Raw genomic sequence first — 13,987 nt, forward strand, 5'->3', positions numbered from 1 at the left:
TGTAGACTTTTTAATGATGGCCATTCTGACTGGTGTGAGGTGGTACCTCATGGTAGTTTTGATTTGCATTTCTTTAATAATTGGCAGTGTTGAGCATCTTTTCATGTGCCTATTGGCCATCTGTATTTCTTCTTTGGAGAAATGTCTCTTTAAGTCTTCTGCCTATTTTTTTGATTGGGTTGTTTGCTTTTATTGTCATCAAGTTGTATGAGCTGTTTGTATATTTTGGAAATTAAGCCCTTGCTGGTCGCATCATTTGCAAATATTTTCTCCCATTCTGTAGGTTGTCTTTTCATTTTGTTTATGGTTTCCTTTGCTGTGCAAAAGCTTGTAAGTTTGATTCGGTCCCCTTTGTTTATTTTCATTTTTATTTCTATTGTCTTGGGAGACTGACCTAAGAAAACATTGGTATGATTTATGTCAGAGAATATTTTGCCTGTGTTCTCTTCTAGAAGTTTTATGGTGTCATGTCTTATGTTTAAGTCTTTAAGACATTTTGAGCTTATTTTCGTGTATGGTGAAAGGATGTGTTCTAACTTCACTGGTTTATATAAGGCTGTCCAACTTTACCAACACCACTTGCAGAAGAGACTGTCTCTTTAACTGAGGTGTGTGAGTTTATTTCTGGGCTCCGTATTCTGTTCCATTGACCCATATGTCTGCTTTTGTGCCAATACCACGCTGTTTTGATTACTGTGACTTTGGAGTACTGTCTGAGTCTGGGGTGGCTATGCCTCCAACGTTGTTCTTTTTCTTCAGGATTGCTTTGGCAATTGTGGGTCTTTTATGGTTCTGTATGAATTTTAGGATTATTTGTTCTAATTGCGTGAAAAATGTCATGGGTAATTTGATAGGGATCGCATTAAATCTGTAGATTGCTTTGGGTAGTATGAGCATTTTAACAATATTAATTCCTCCAACCCAAGAACATGAGATGTCTTTCCATTTCTTTGAATCATCTTCACTTTCCTTTATTAATGTCTTACAGTTGTCAGCGTATAAGTCTTTTGCTTTCTTGGTGAGGTTTATTCCTAAGTATTTTATTTTTGGGGTTGTGATTTTAAAAGGCATTGTTTTTTTACATTCCCTTTCCGATATTTCATTGTTGGTATAAAGAAATGCAACCAATTTCTGTATGTTAATCTTGTATTCTGCTACCTTGCTGAATTCGTTTATCAGTTGTAGTAGTTTTCATGTAGAGTCTTTAGGGTTTTCTATATATAGTATCATATCATCTGCATCTAATGACAATTTTACCTCTTCCTGAAGGAATTAATCTTGAAGTTCTACTAAGACTTTTGGGATACCTGTTTTAATGAGCCACTACTTCCTGCCTGAGATTGCACTATGCACCAGAGATTCTAGAATTAGCATAATGAAACTAATAATGCAAAAAACAGCAACAAATCTTCACAAACCTTCCTTGCAAGGAAGTAGAGTCCACTGGAAAAACAGACAAGTGAAACACACATTCAAAATGGCAGTGATTCTCAAACATTTATGTGCTGAAAAATCATGCAATTACTAGACCCCTTCTCCAGCTGGTCAGGTGTAAGGTCCTGTAACTCTGTTTTTGGTGAATGCCTCCAGTAGAGTCTGAGACAGATGTTCTCAGTTGTCGTCAACCTTTAGTGTGCATCAGATTTGCCTGAGAATATTGTTAAAACACAGATTGCTGGGCTCCAGTGCCAGAGTTCTAACCAGTTCCCAGGTGTGGCTGATATTGCTGGCCCAGGGACCACATTTTGAGAACCACCTTTCAAAACTCTGCAGTATGCGGTTGTGTGTGTTGTGAATGAGACGGGCCCAGAGAACCAAAGGAGGGCAAAGGGACTCTGCCCTAAATTAGTCAAAGGTAACAATAGCAGCTAGAATTGATTGACCCAAGAAAAACTTATAAGAACTTTACCTGCATTTGCTCATTTAATCCTTTCAGTAAGGTACATAGGTGCTACTTAGTGTTCCTCTTTTACAGGGGTGTCCAGAGAAGGTAACTACTTTGCCCACGTCCTAAACTGGTAAGTAACAGATTAAGAATTCAAGTCTAGGAAGTCTGATTCCAGAGCCCACACCTCTACCCTTTCTGCATGTAGAGAGGAGTAAAGGGCTGTCAGTGAAGCCTTCCTGGGGGCCCTGGCCTCTGAGTGTAGATAGAAGGATGAGTGGACATAAAGATCATTATTTGTGTGTGGTGGGGGTAGGGGAGGAAGTATGAGGGCTTCCAGAAGAGCCCGCCCTCCCCATACATCTGCTGTAAGCAAGTCTGATGATCAGGAGTCCGGAACATGAGTATGACTATGGGATACTGAGAAGGGTTCTAGAACCCTGAGGTTAGAGTTCTGGATCAGTTAGTAGGTAACAGAAAGTGAATGAGTGATATTTACCTTACTTTCCACGGGTAGCAGGAAGTTTAGAGATAGTCCCTCTAGCGTTAGTCCAGCTGCTGAAGGGCATCACCAGGGGACTGGGTTGCTTCACTCTTCCAGCTTCCACATCTCTAGCACGTCCACATAGCTTCAAAGTGACCCCAGAATCTCCAATAGTGTTCCAACAATTTGGGCAGGAAGAAAGAAAAGGAAAAAAAAAAGAAATTAAGTAAGAAAAAAAAGGCAGTGTCTAACTCAGAGAGCAAATTTTTTTACCACAGATGGTCAGCAGACTTGCACTTAGATCTCATCAGCTCGGATTTTAAACTGGCCACCTTAGCCTTAAGGATAATGGGGTCTCCTAAACCAGGGCTCTGTTAGTAAGGAATAAGGAGAGAGTGGTACTGATTAGCAGTGCCTGCTGTCCCAAACAAATATTATCCCCAAACTATTTTTTTTATCCTATATTTTACTTTAAAGAATGGAGGGGAAACATTATGTATCTGTAAATAGCCTTTTAGAAAGGGTACAATTATATAGTTATACAACCCCCTGGAGGGCTCCTTTCTTCTAAAATCTCTTTAAAAACTGTTCAAGGTTAAGGACATTTTTATCTTAATTTAGTAACTTGCAGTCGATTATCTTGGAATGACATCCTCTCTCTGCAGATGTTCTGTCAGGCTTTAGAAAATTCTAGAAGTGGACAGAGAAGTGTTATGGTACATGTATTTGCAATATGCACGTCTTTGAAATGAAATCCATTTAGGGACCAAAAGGCATTTCATGTCTTTGCTATACATTTTCACATATTTGCCTTTCCAGAATTCCTTTGAGCACATCTGTTAGATGTAACCCATCCGTTTCTCCCATCTGAATTCTTTATTACTAAACATTCTTCAGTATGCTCTCACTCCCCTCTGTCAAAGGCGTTTCTCTGGGTCCTCACCCTTCTCATCTCATATGTGAATGCGTATCTTAAACTGAAGCAACAGTCTGCTATGACTTCTCCATAACTTGAAGAACCCGTCTTTGTGGGAAAAAAAGTAGACTTACTAACTTAAAAGGTAAAATGCGCGCAATGTTTCTGAGAATTAAAAACTAAGATAAAAACATAAGCAATGGAAAAAACTTACAGTGGATCCTTTTCAAAGACTATTTTACAGAGAAGGCAACTGAGGTTTAAAGAAAAAATGCGTTAGTTAAACACTAAATAATGAATCTTAAACCTCAGTGGAGCAACACATGGACAGTTCATTTCTCACTCACTCAGGAGTGTAGTATGGACTTTGGTGGTCTGAGGGTCAGTTTTCTGCTCAGTTATTCAGGGACCCACCACCTTCATCAAGTGGCTCTACGTTTGTCCTAAAAAGGAAAGGAGAGAGGAAGCTGCAAGCTACAATTATCAACTCGTTATCCTTCAGACATAAACTCTTCAGGTCACCTCTGGTCACATTCTTTGGGATAGAACCATACCCAGATGCAAGCGGAGATGGAGAATGTTGTTCCTATCTTGGTCCTAGTGATGCCTCTACAGGCTGGAGGAGCTAATTAAAGTGTAGTCAACAGCTCGTTGTTTCTGCCACAATGAGTGATTAGCCTAAGACTGTGGATTAATTATGTGTGTGTGTCACATATACATATAATACACACAAACATATATATGTGTGTGTATATATACATTTTTTAGCATGAGTTGACACATGGGGCTTCTGCCGTATCAAAAGAGTACAAACTGCCTCTTGTTGCTTTTTCTTAATTGAAGTTGACTACTACTATCTATTTCCCTTCATTTTGCTATCTCCCCCCGCCTCGCCTTTCAGTATTATATGAAAATTCTGAAAGAAAGAATTTCAAAGTTTCCAGTGCTTTTAAAGGTAATAGAATACTCAGACCTTAACAATTTTCCTGTGTGAAACGTTTGCCAGACTAAAATAGTTAACTTATGAAAAGTAAATTTAGATTGATACAAAAGAGAAAATAAGCTGATTTTTTTTTTTTTTACACAAATACCCTGAGCCAGGGTAGAAAATAAATGGAAAACTGGAGGACTTTAGATCCTTTTGTTGTAAATTTAAATATTTTTAATTGTAAAAATAATACAGGCTCATTGCAGAAACTCCAAAATTGAAAGGATTTAAAGAAAAAAGGAAAAATAACTCAAAATCCCATTTCTGATAAATCATCTCTGTAACATTTTTGAGGGTATCTTTTGAAACTTTTTTGTGACGGGGTGCATATAAATACAATGCAAGTATAAAATACCTTTAATTATTATATCAAACTACAAAACAGTTCTATAACATTTTTATTTAGTAATATAAGTACGATTACTCATCACCTAATAAAAATCTGCAGCATCATTTTTAATGGTTGAACAGCATTCTATTATTTATTTAACCAGTCCCTACTGTTCAACATTTAGATTATTCCTGTTTTGCTTTGCTAAACAATGAGACAAGCATCCTTGTTCATATGTCTTTGAGCATTTGTTTATTTCCTTAGAATGGACTTCTAGAACTTGAATGGCTGGTTGTCAGTTCTGGTACATACTGACATATTGTCTTCCAGAAAGGTTACCGTGCTTTTTATTTCTACCAAGAATTTAACATCCAGTGTGGTTTCTTACACACACTCATCAGTACCAGTATTATCAATATCAATACCAGTATTATCAAGTTTTTTAAAACTTTGTCATTCTAGTCAGTAAAATATGACACCTGAATTATTTTATTTGTATTTCTTTGATAATAATAGCAAGGTTGAACATATTTTCATATCTTTATTGGCTGTTAATACTTTTTAGTTTGTGACTTTATGACATCCATTTTTCATCGATGTATAACAACCTTTTATATATCAGTGTGTTTATTTTGTTGTTTGTTGTCAATGCAATTTTTTTCTCTTTATTAATTTTTATTTTGTGTGTGTTGAACTTCTTTAATACTGTCAAGTCTATTCAAAAACCCTTTAATGAACACAACAAATGTGGAAAATCAGTCATTCTCCTGCATTTTGTAATCAATTTATTTCCTTTTGGGCAGTATGGAAATGTAAGTTCTTATTTCATCTTATGGTTGGAAAGAATCTGTTCCCTCGGAAAGGGATTATAGTCTCCATGATGCAGTAATGGGAGATTTTATAGGGTAGGCAGGGTCTACAGAAGAAAAAACCCTAAATCACACTCCATTGGTGGTTGCCTTATTTATAAAAATGGCATTTGAGGTTGTGTGACTGCCATTAGGCAAGCAAAATTAATTTTTAGCATGAAGTACTCCTATCAGCAAGAACAGCCTAGGATAGGCTAGCAGTAAGAAGTGAGGGGTTATGGGATTGGGGCATAGCCTCTGTTTCCTCCAATGCAGCTGGAAATTTAAACTCTGGGGCTCCTGCTTGATCCAATCAGCCCAGCTAGTATGTGTTGCCAGGTAGGGTGAATAGACTCAGAAGTACAAGAGCTCATCCTTGGTCCCCTCTGGAAATGAGCAGAGAATACTGTGTCAAGCAGAGGTGATCAGTCCATGGTCTGGAGACTTGGATCTCCTCACATAGTCCTTAAAGTCAGGGTGAGACAAAATGCCAATACAAATTATATTGATGACAGTATCAGTGAGGTGACATTGAGTCCTTTGACCTAACGTGTGTCTGCAGTATGCCATCCATTAGTAAATGGGCAAAGCCATTTGACAGATCTATCTGATACAATGAATGAATCTGACACTCATATTTTGAAAAACTGAAACTGTATCCATTTGTCAAGAACAGTGGCTACTTGTTCTGCTTTATTCCCCCTGGTAGAACTAGGTAAAATTGCAGGCAGTAAGACGTTCCGGCATTTCACCCTGGAGTAGCCCCAAAACTGAAGAAGCTGTCTTATCAGTAGTTAGCTCCTTGTCACCAAGAATATTAAAGTAGATTTGTATGATTAGCAAACTAAAGAGACTGTAGTGCCTACCGCTACTGTATTCACTAAGGCACCCAAGTTATTCTAAAGAAATCCTAATAATACATTAGGACCGTTTTGAATATTTTTATTCGACTAGCCGTAATCTTCTAGTTATAACATCCATCACCATTTTGACCGCTGAAACTTGGCCTTCTTTTCTTACAGCCTAGCCCTGTGGTCTTGGGCTAATCACTAACCTGCTTAGATACAATTTTCTTCTCTATGAAATAGAAACAATATTATATGCTTTGAAGGACTGCAGGAAGATGAGCTGTAATGTTTATCAAGTGCCTAGTAAGTAGCCTGGCCCATAATAAATACTTGGCTAATTGTAGATGTTAGTTTCATTTTTAGTTTTATTTCCAAACATTGCTCTTTACTTTTGGAACTCTAAAATTTGTTTTGAGAGTGGAGGACTTGTTGTTTGGATTCCTCCAACACTCTCTGTATATTCTGTACTTCTGTCCCTACATCATTTATATTAATGGAATAAATGATCTTTGGTCTGGTGATTCCAAGGTGACGAGGAGCTAAGTGGAGGTTCAGTATACACCTGGAAGTATGGATTTTCATGCCCAGTGCAAATGTGGGAAAGGCATTATTCCCACATTATAAAGGGGGTAAAGACCTCCAACTTGAGGAGGCTGTGGGTTGAGAGATGAGAGATTTACAGGTACTGTGTTTATCCTACAGGGTACCACAGGGGCTTTTATGTTCTGTAGCAAGAATTTGCACCTTATACCCTTGTAGTTAGAAGTAAAGCATACCACATAACTAATATCTAGTAAGCATTAGAGTTAGAATAAATACCATTTATTTAACGTTTCCTTTGTGTTAAGCATTTTACAGTTACAACATATGGATGGATACTATATTGTAATGGTTAAGAGTGTAGTTTTTTGAGCTGGATAATCCTGGATTGGAGTCTCATCTTTATTACCTCTTTTTTTTTCTGTTTTATTGAGGTATAATTGACAAAATTGTAAGATAGTCAAAGAGTATATCATGATGATTTGATATACATATGCGTTGCAAAAGGATCCTTCCCATCACGTTAATTAATACATCTAACAGCTCATGACACCTTTTTCCTTTTTTTCTTTTTTTGGTGAGAACACTTAAGTTCTATTCTCTCAGAAAATGTTAGTTATACAATACAGTATTATTGACTGTAGTAACTATGTTATACAGTAGCTCCTCAGACCTTATTCATCCTGTAGCCGAAAGTTTGTACCCTTTTACCAGTCTTCCCCTCTTTTCCCCACCCAGACCCCAGCCCCTGGCAACCAGTTTTCTACTCTGTTTCTATGAGTGTGGCTTTTTTTCTTTTTAGATTCCATATATAAATGATATCATTCGTATTTATCCTGTCTGGCTTATTTCATCAGCATAATGCACTCCTGTTTCATCTATATTATCACAAATGAAAGGATCTCCTTCATTTTTTTAAGGCTGAATAATATTCCATTACCTCTTAAATGAGTGACTTTTGGTACATTGTTTACACTTTCTAAGCCTCAGGGTTTCTTTTCTTCTGTAAAAAAAAAAATATATATATATATATATATATATATATATATATATATATATATACACACTAACAGGTTATTTTCTGATATGTGGAATGTTTGTTGAATCAACAAATAATTAGTTGAGATCATAAATGTGACACTTAGCACTGTATTAACATTTATTAATACTCTCCCTGTTAATTTCTACAATAAATTGTATAATAAGTAACAATAATAATAGTACTACTAGTAGTTTTAGAAAATGCATAGGATGTGCCAGGCATCATATACTGTACTACCCTTCTTCATGTGTACCACAACTTACATGTGGATATCATCTTCCTCGCTGTTTCCTTTAAAGAAAATTGAAGCTCAGCAAGATTGAGTAGCTTGCTCCAGATGTGAACTCAGGTCTGAATCACTCCACATATAGGTTCTTAATGACTCCATGTCTTTAATTCCGCATCTGCATTTGTTTGTTGTTGTTGTTTTTAACTTTCCAAGCATCTGATCTGAAATTCCTTTCTCTTTGGGGAATTTTCCACTTTGTGGGTCTTGGTGAGAAACAGAGCCTTCCTCTCGTTATACAAGCTGAACATGTCAGATACACTGTTTACTCACATGCTCAGTCTCCCTTACAGATGGAAAACAGTCGGGCGACCTCGGGTTGGCCAACTGCACCCCTCTCTTGGATTTTGAATGACAAATAAATGATGTAAAGAAGCAAGGCCAGCAGTGCTGGGTCAACCTCCTGTTTCCTGTTCCTGCTTGGTAGCAAGGCCAGCTGGGACTTATAACATCACTTTGGCCTGATCCTATAATTGCAATAGCATAGCCTTGGCTTTCGGTTGTTTAATCTGCTTCTAGTTACTGAGACCTAACCATAAACTTCCAAAAGTTTCCTTTTCTGCTCAAATTAGCCGTATCTGGTTCCTGATGATTACAAATAAGACCTTTCCTGATATACAATGGTGACCTACTTATCCAGGCAGATGTAACATCGTCCTGGCAGGGACAGAGGGCAGGCAAGTTCCTTGAACAGCTGAACAAGAAGAAAAAGACCTAAGAAGGAAGAACTGAAGCCAGTTCTGCTTGTGTTATAATTCTACCCGCAGCTGCCTCTGTTTCACAGACCACGTGCTAAGGACCGTGTCCCTTCCCCTGTAACAGACGAGCAAAGTAGACCCAGGCCTTCCAACCCAGAGACCAGCTGAGCTGTAACGTGGACAATCTAGGATGTGAAAGACTTCACTCAATGTCTTTGTCACTTGACACATTGTTCCTCTCTTTGGGAAGTAGCTTCTTTGTGTGACAAGAATATGCTAAACCAACACTTAAGTGGACACAGGTGAAAGATGCCAAAATTAGCTACAGAAAAAAAGGCGTAAAGACTTGTATTTTCTGTTATTTGAAGGTGTTAAGACCCCACGTAGAATATGAGTCCTTTAAAGGAAAGTTGTGAATGGCCCAGGGAATGTTGAATTTCCATGTGGCAATATGTTCTTGATCGGTCATGATGATGATGATGGTAGCATCAGTAGCATTTATCAGTGTTTCCTGGGTGAGAGGCACTTTATCCTAATGACCTTTTATCCCCATGACGACCCTGTGAAGGAGGAAATACTGTTTCAGCATCTTCAGGGTTTTTCTTTCTTTTTTTTTTTTTAATCAGGAATTTATCCTAGATCACAGTTGGGTGGTAGAACGACCAGAACTGGACACTAGCCTTTCCTGAATTCCCAGAGTGTGATCTTAGCAGTTGTATTGCCTGATGCAGAGCCATGTAAATGTTGCCAAAGCAATGAAACGTGTACCTGTTTCTAACAGATTCTAACTCAGAAGCTCTGGGGTTAAGTGCAGAGTTGTTGAGTGTGATCGTCTTTACAGACAGTAGATAACTTAAGAGAAGTTGTTTAAAGGTATATTTGCATATTGCACTACACTGTCATATCTGTGATTGGTTAGCTATTGAGTAACTAACACAAATCCCAATCCCATCTCTAATCTCATTCATCTCTTGTATGATATTTGACCTAATTGAGGCAGTTTTTTTTGTGTTCTTTCCCACAAACACACATCGAACATCCAAAACATGCTTACCATTTGTGAGCATATTCTCTTAGTTATTTAGGAGTTGAGTAAGAGTGAGAGAGAAGGGCTTCCCTGGTGGTGTAGTGGTTGAGTGTTCTGCCTGCCGATGCAGGGGACGCGGGTTCATGCCCCGGTCTGGGAAGATCCCACATGCTGCGGAGCGGCTGGGCCTGTGAGCCATGGCTGCTGAGCTTGCGCGTCCGGAGCCTGTGCTCCGCAACGGGAGAGGCCACAACAGTGAGAGGCCCGCGTACCGCTAAAAAAAAAAAAAAAAAAAAGAAAGAAAAAGAAGAAAAAGAGTGAGAGAGAAAAAGACACATAAATATGAAATACGGTCATCAGTTTTTTAATATCCTTTATGTTGTTAATCCCTCTTAGCATTTACTGCCATTCACTCATTTGTATTATTTGGGGTATAGCAGTTTATTCGCACAGCATTTTTACATATGGCTTATCATTTGTATTCTATTTTAATAACACTAATAATTATAGACTATTGACAAACTCATCAGACCCTACATATTTATTTCAAAATCATGAAAATAAGGTGGAAAATGAGGTGTAAAGTGGAAAATCTATGTGTGTGTTTTCATTGGTGGAATGAGGAGCTACCTGAATATCACTCCTTTAGCTTTTCCTTCAAATGGTGCACTTTTTCCTCCATGCATAGGAGTCACTTCCATTAGGTAAACAGTAGTCTTGAGGGCAAACCTCAGAAGTAGAAACAGGAGAACTTTTCAGTTATGGTAAAATCAAACATATTTTTCCTCAGTAGTGAAAAAAAAATTCTTCATGAGAAGTTCAACCACCATGAGTTCCATGGTGAATAACTTTCCCCTTATAGATGCAACTTCCCCCAGAATTCTGAGAAATGTCGGTAGTAGAGAGGGGTGTTGCATACACCTGTTTCATTTCCCTCTGACTTTTCCTTCTCCTTTCTCTATTGACATTAAAATCTATGGTGAAAGCACATAGTAAGCAGTCTAGGACAATTGATATGACATTTGATCTAAATCTCCAAAGTCTATTTTAGATGGGGATGCTATGAGAGTCACAGGAGGGGAAAAAATCTAGAATTATTCTTATGTGATCAAATGTTCTAAAATAACAAAAGCAAATCTTATTTCTAGCTAATAAAATAGCATTCCTTATATGATGTCATATTATGGCAGAAAAGAAATATATGCGTCTATTTTCTTCTATATTAAAACTGCTAAGGAGTGGGGACCAATGAACTAAATCAATTGTTTTGGGTTCAGGTTGTAGTTTTTAGTAGCCATCCTTCTTAGCAAGTTTTCAGAAGCAAATGTAGTTGGTTTACTATCACCACTAAATGTGCAATTGTGTAGATTTGTGGAAAAAAGTATTATCAAATATATATACTTTAAAATGACTTGTGTAAATTTATCTATTCATATTATTATTCTCCCCAAGTAAATCAAAATCTACTATATACTATGTTTTTCTTCTATAGCTTAATAGGGGAATGTATGTTGAAACTTATTCAAATATTTATTAGGTGTCTACTAAGTGCCAGGCACTCTACTAGGCAGTAGAGATGTTGTATTAGAGGTGGAAAATGTCCTTGACCTCCAGAACTGATACTCTTGTAAGAGAAATACTGGGTCAAACTAAGTCAACAGTTTCTTTGCTACAGAGCTTTTTACGAGTCTTGTGAATTATGAGTCTCTGATAAGGAGATGTAGTGGACAACAGATCCCAAATTTATTTGAAATCTTTTCCTTCATGGACTGTCTCATAGGATTTATGATCCACTGAACACACCTGGAGAGACACTAGTATTCTGCAGTGGTTAGTTAATTGTTTTCTATTAAACAACTATATACTGAATCCATGATATTATTATCTGGATTTTTTGGAGGATACAATGATGTACATGGCCACTGTGATGATAAGGGGGTCCAGTTTAGTTAAGAAGAGAAACCACAGGAGTTATAACTTAATGTAACAAAGAAATACACACACATATACATATATTTATATGTAAATTACTATTTATCTAGTATACAATGTCTTCTGAAGAAGATAGAGTTTTTTGTAACTTGGGATCTCACAGGAGGTTTCACAGAGAAAGTAGACCCTGAGCTGGGCAGAATTTCAGTAAGTTAATTTGGTTCTGACCGTACGATAAAATCAGGTATCTGCACTGGTCAATCTGACCTTGATGGAACAGCATTCCATTTGCAGGGAATAGTGTGATCAAACATGCAGTGGTGGAGATTGCCAGCTTGTAATATTCCAGTACCTGGAAAGTGTTGGAACATCTGCTTTCTCCACGGTCTAGAAAAGTGAATCTCGAGTGAAATGCACGTATAATGGAGGCCAGTGCTCTTTGCTTTGTACACTGCTTTGATTCTACAACATGCAACAATGTAGTGATCTGTTTCATTTTGTCATTATTCGAGAGGGTTCTTAGTAACAGGAGTGGAAAAGGAAGACCTCTCTTCCTGTGTTTCTGCCCCATGCTCTTAAGCCAGAAAAGGTACCAACATCACTGACCTGACCTTGTCTCAGGTATCTATCAGGATCTACTAGAATCATTCTAGTGAAAGGCAACTAGACGTCCAAAGGACTTAAAAGATACACTATAACCTTTGTATACTTTATATACCTGGTGAAACAAAAATGTCACCTGAGTGGTCCCCTTCCCTAGAAATACCAGTATGTTTTTCCAGTGCCTGGCAGAACTTTGCAGGTAAAACTGGGATAAAGGTGAAGAACAGTCTTAAAATTCTAGTCCTTGAACAGCACCTAACACACAACAGGTTTTCAATAATCTTAGCAACAGTATTCACAAATAATGACCATCAGCGTAACTGCTCTTTTGTGCCAAAATACATTACCATATTACTTTTTTTCCTTCAGCTTTACAACTTGGGTTCTATTATTGTTTCCATTTTACAGGTTAGGAAAGTGAGGCTCAGAGATGCTAAGTCACTTGGGCAAGGTCACAGAGCTTGTAGGAGATAAACTGCACCCTTACTGTTGGATCCTACAAACCAGACCATAATTTAAGTCCTTCAAAATATACCTCAGAACATTTGAGTAAATTAATGAATAAATCCTTCTAGTCAGACTGACCAGATTATTATATCAGCTATAAGTGGAGGAAAGTCATAATCATAGTTAGACAGTTAATACAGTAATTTACTTGCTTTGAATTTTCTAAATGATGTTTAGCTGGTAGTTTCATGATGATAACCATCGAATAAAAACAGGCATATTTTGGTGTTTGGAATAAGATCTCATATTGAGTAAAATACATATTGATTCCTAGACCTATATGATGTGAGTAACAGATGACATTGAGATGCCATCTAGAAGTACTCCTGTGCAGTTCATCATGTCAACCCAGCTAATAATTTTAGAATGTTCAGAGTGAATAATATATGCAGCCATAAAGCATATTTCTAATCAATGCAAATAATATTTTTCCTATGCTAAACCCAGAGTTAAGTTATAACACGCATCACAAGATTAATGGGCCATTTTTTCTTCATCACTTTGCTAAATTACTTAGTCTGGAAACCATTCAGAAGGTTGCGAATTGGAGCTGAGCAGTGGTAGTGAGACTGTGCCTCTGATGATGAAACTATTTCCACCCCGACCCCTACCACTCCTTTCTTGGGAAAGAAGGCAACATTTCTCCTAGAAAAAGTCACAGGTTCATAAGCTGGCTTGTATAATACGTTTGGAGGAATAGTGTGTCTTTTAAGCAGAGCCTATCTTGGCATATAAAATAATTTTTACCTACCATTTAATGAAATTAACTCTCACTTTGAGGCTAGGTCTTTTGCCATTTGACTCCTGGATCACGTCTATGGATATATTTTTTTCTTGAGATGAAGTGTGAACCCAAAATAGTATCCATCATTCAGTCTATCTAGCTGATGTACATCATCTGAAGCACAAGCTCCCTGAGGCCAGGCACTTTATCTGCTCTATCAGTGTAGCCCTGATGCCTAGTGTCTAGCTTTTGGAGATTCTTAATAAACATTTGTACTGAATAAGGTATGTATATGGTGAGCAAAAGTTGGCTTCCCATTTTACAGTCA

At 37.5% G+C, this 13,987-nt stretch overlaps 1 protein-coding gene across 1 annotated transcript in view; it reads left to right on the forward strand.

The window, feature by feature from the left end:
* Positions 1 to 13,987, forward strand: part of LOC309958283 (UDP-N-acetylglucosamine--peptide N-acetylglucosaminyltransferase 110 kDa subunit-like) — a 267,922-nt gene that overhangs the window by 27,780 nt on the left and 226,155 nt on the right. The window lies entirely within an intron of this gene.

This window comes from Leucopleurus acutus, assembly GCF_964270905.1.
Source record: "Leucopleurus acutus genome assembly, chromosome: 2".
Lineage (NCBI taxonomy): Eukaryota > Metazoa > Chordata > Mammalia > Artiodactyla > Delphinidae > Leucopleurus > Leucopleurus acutus.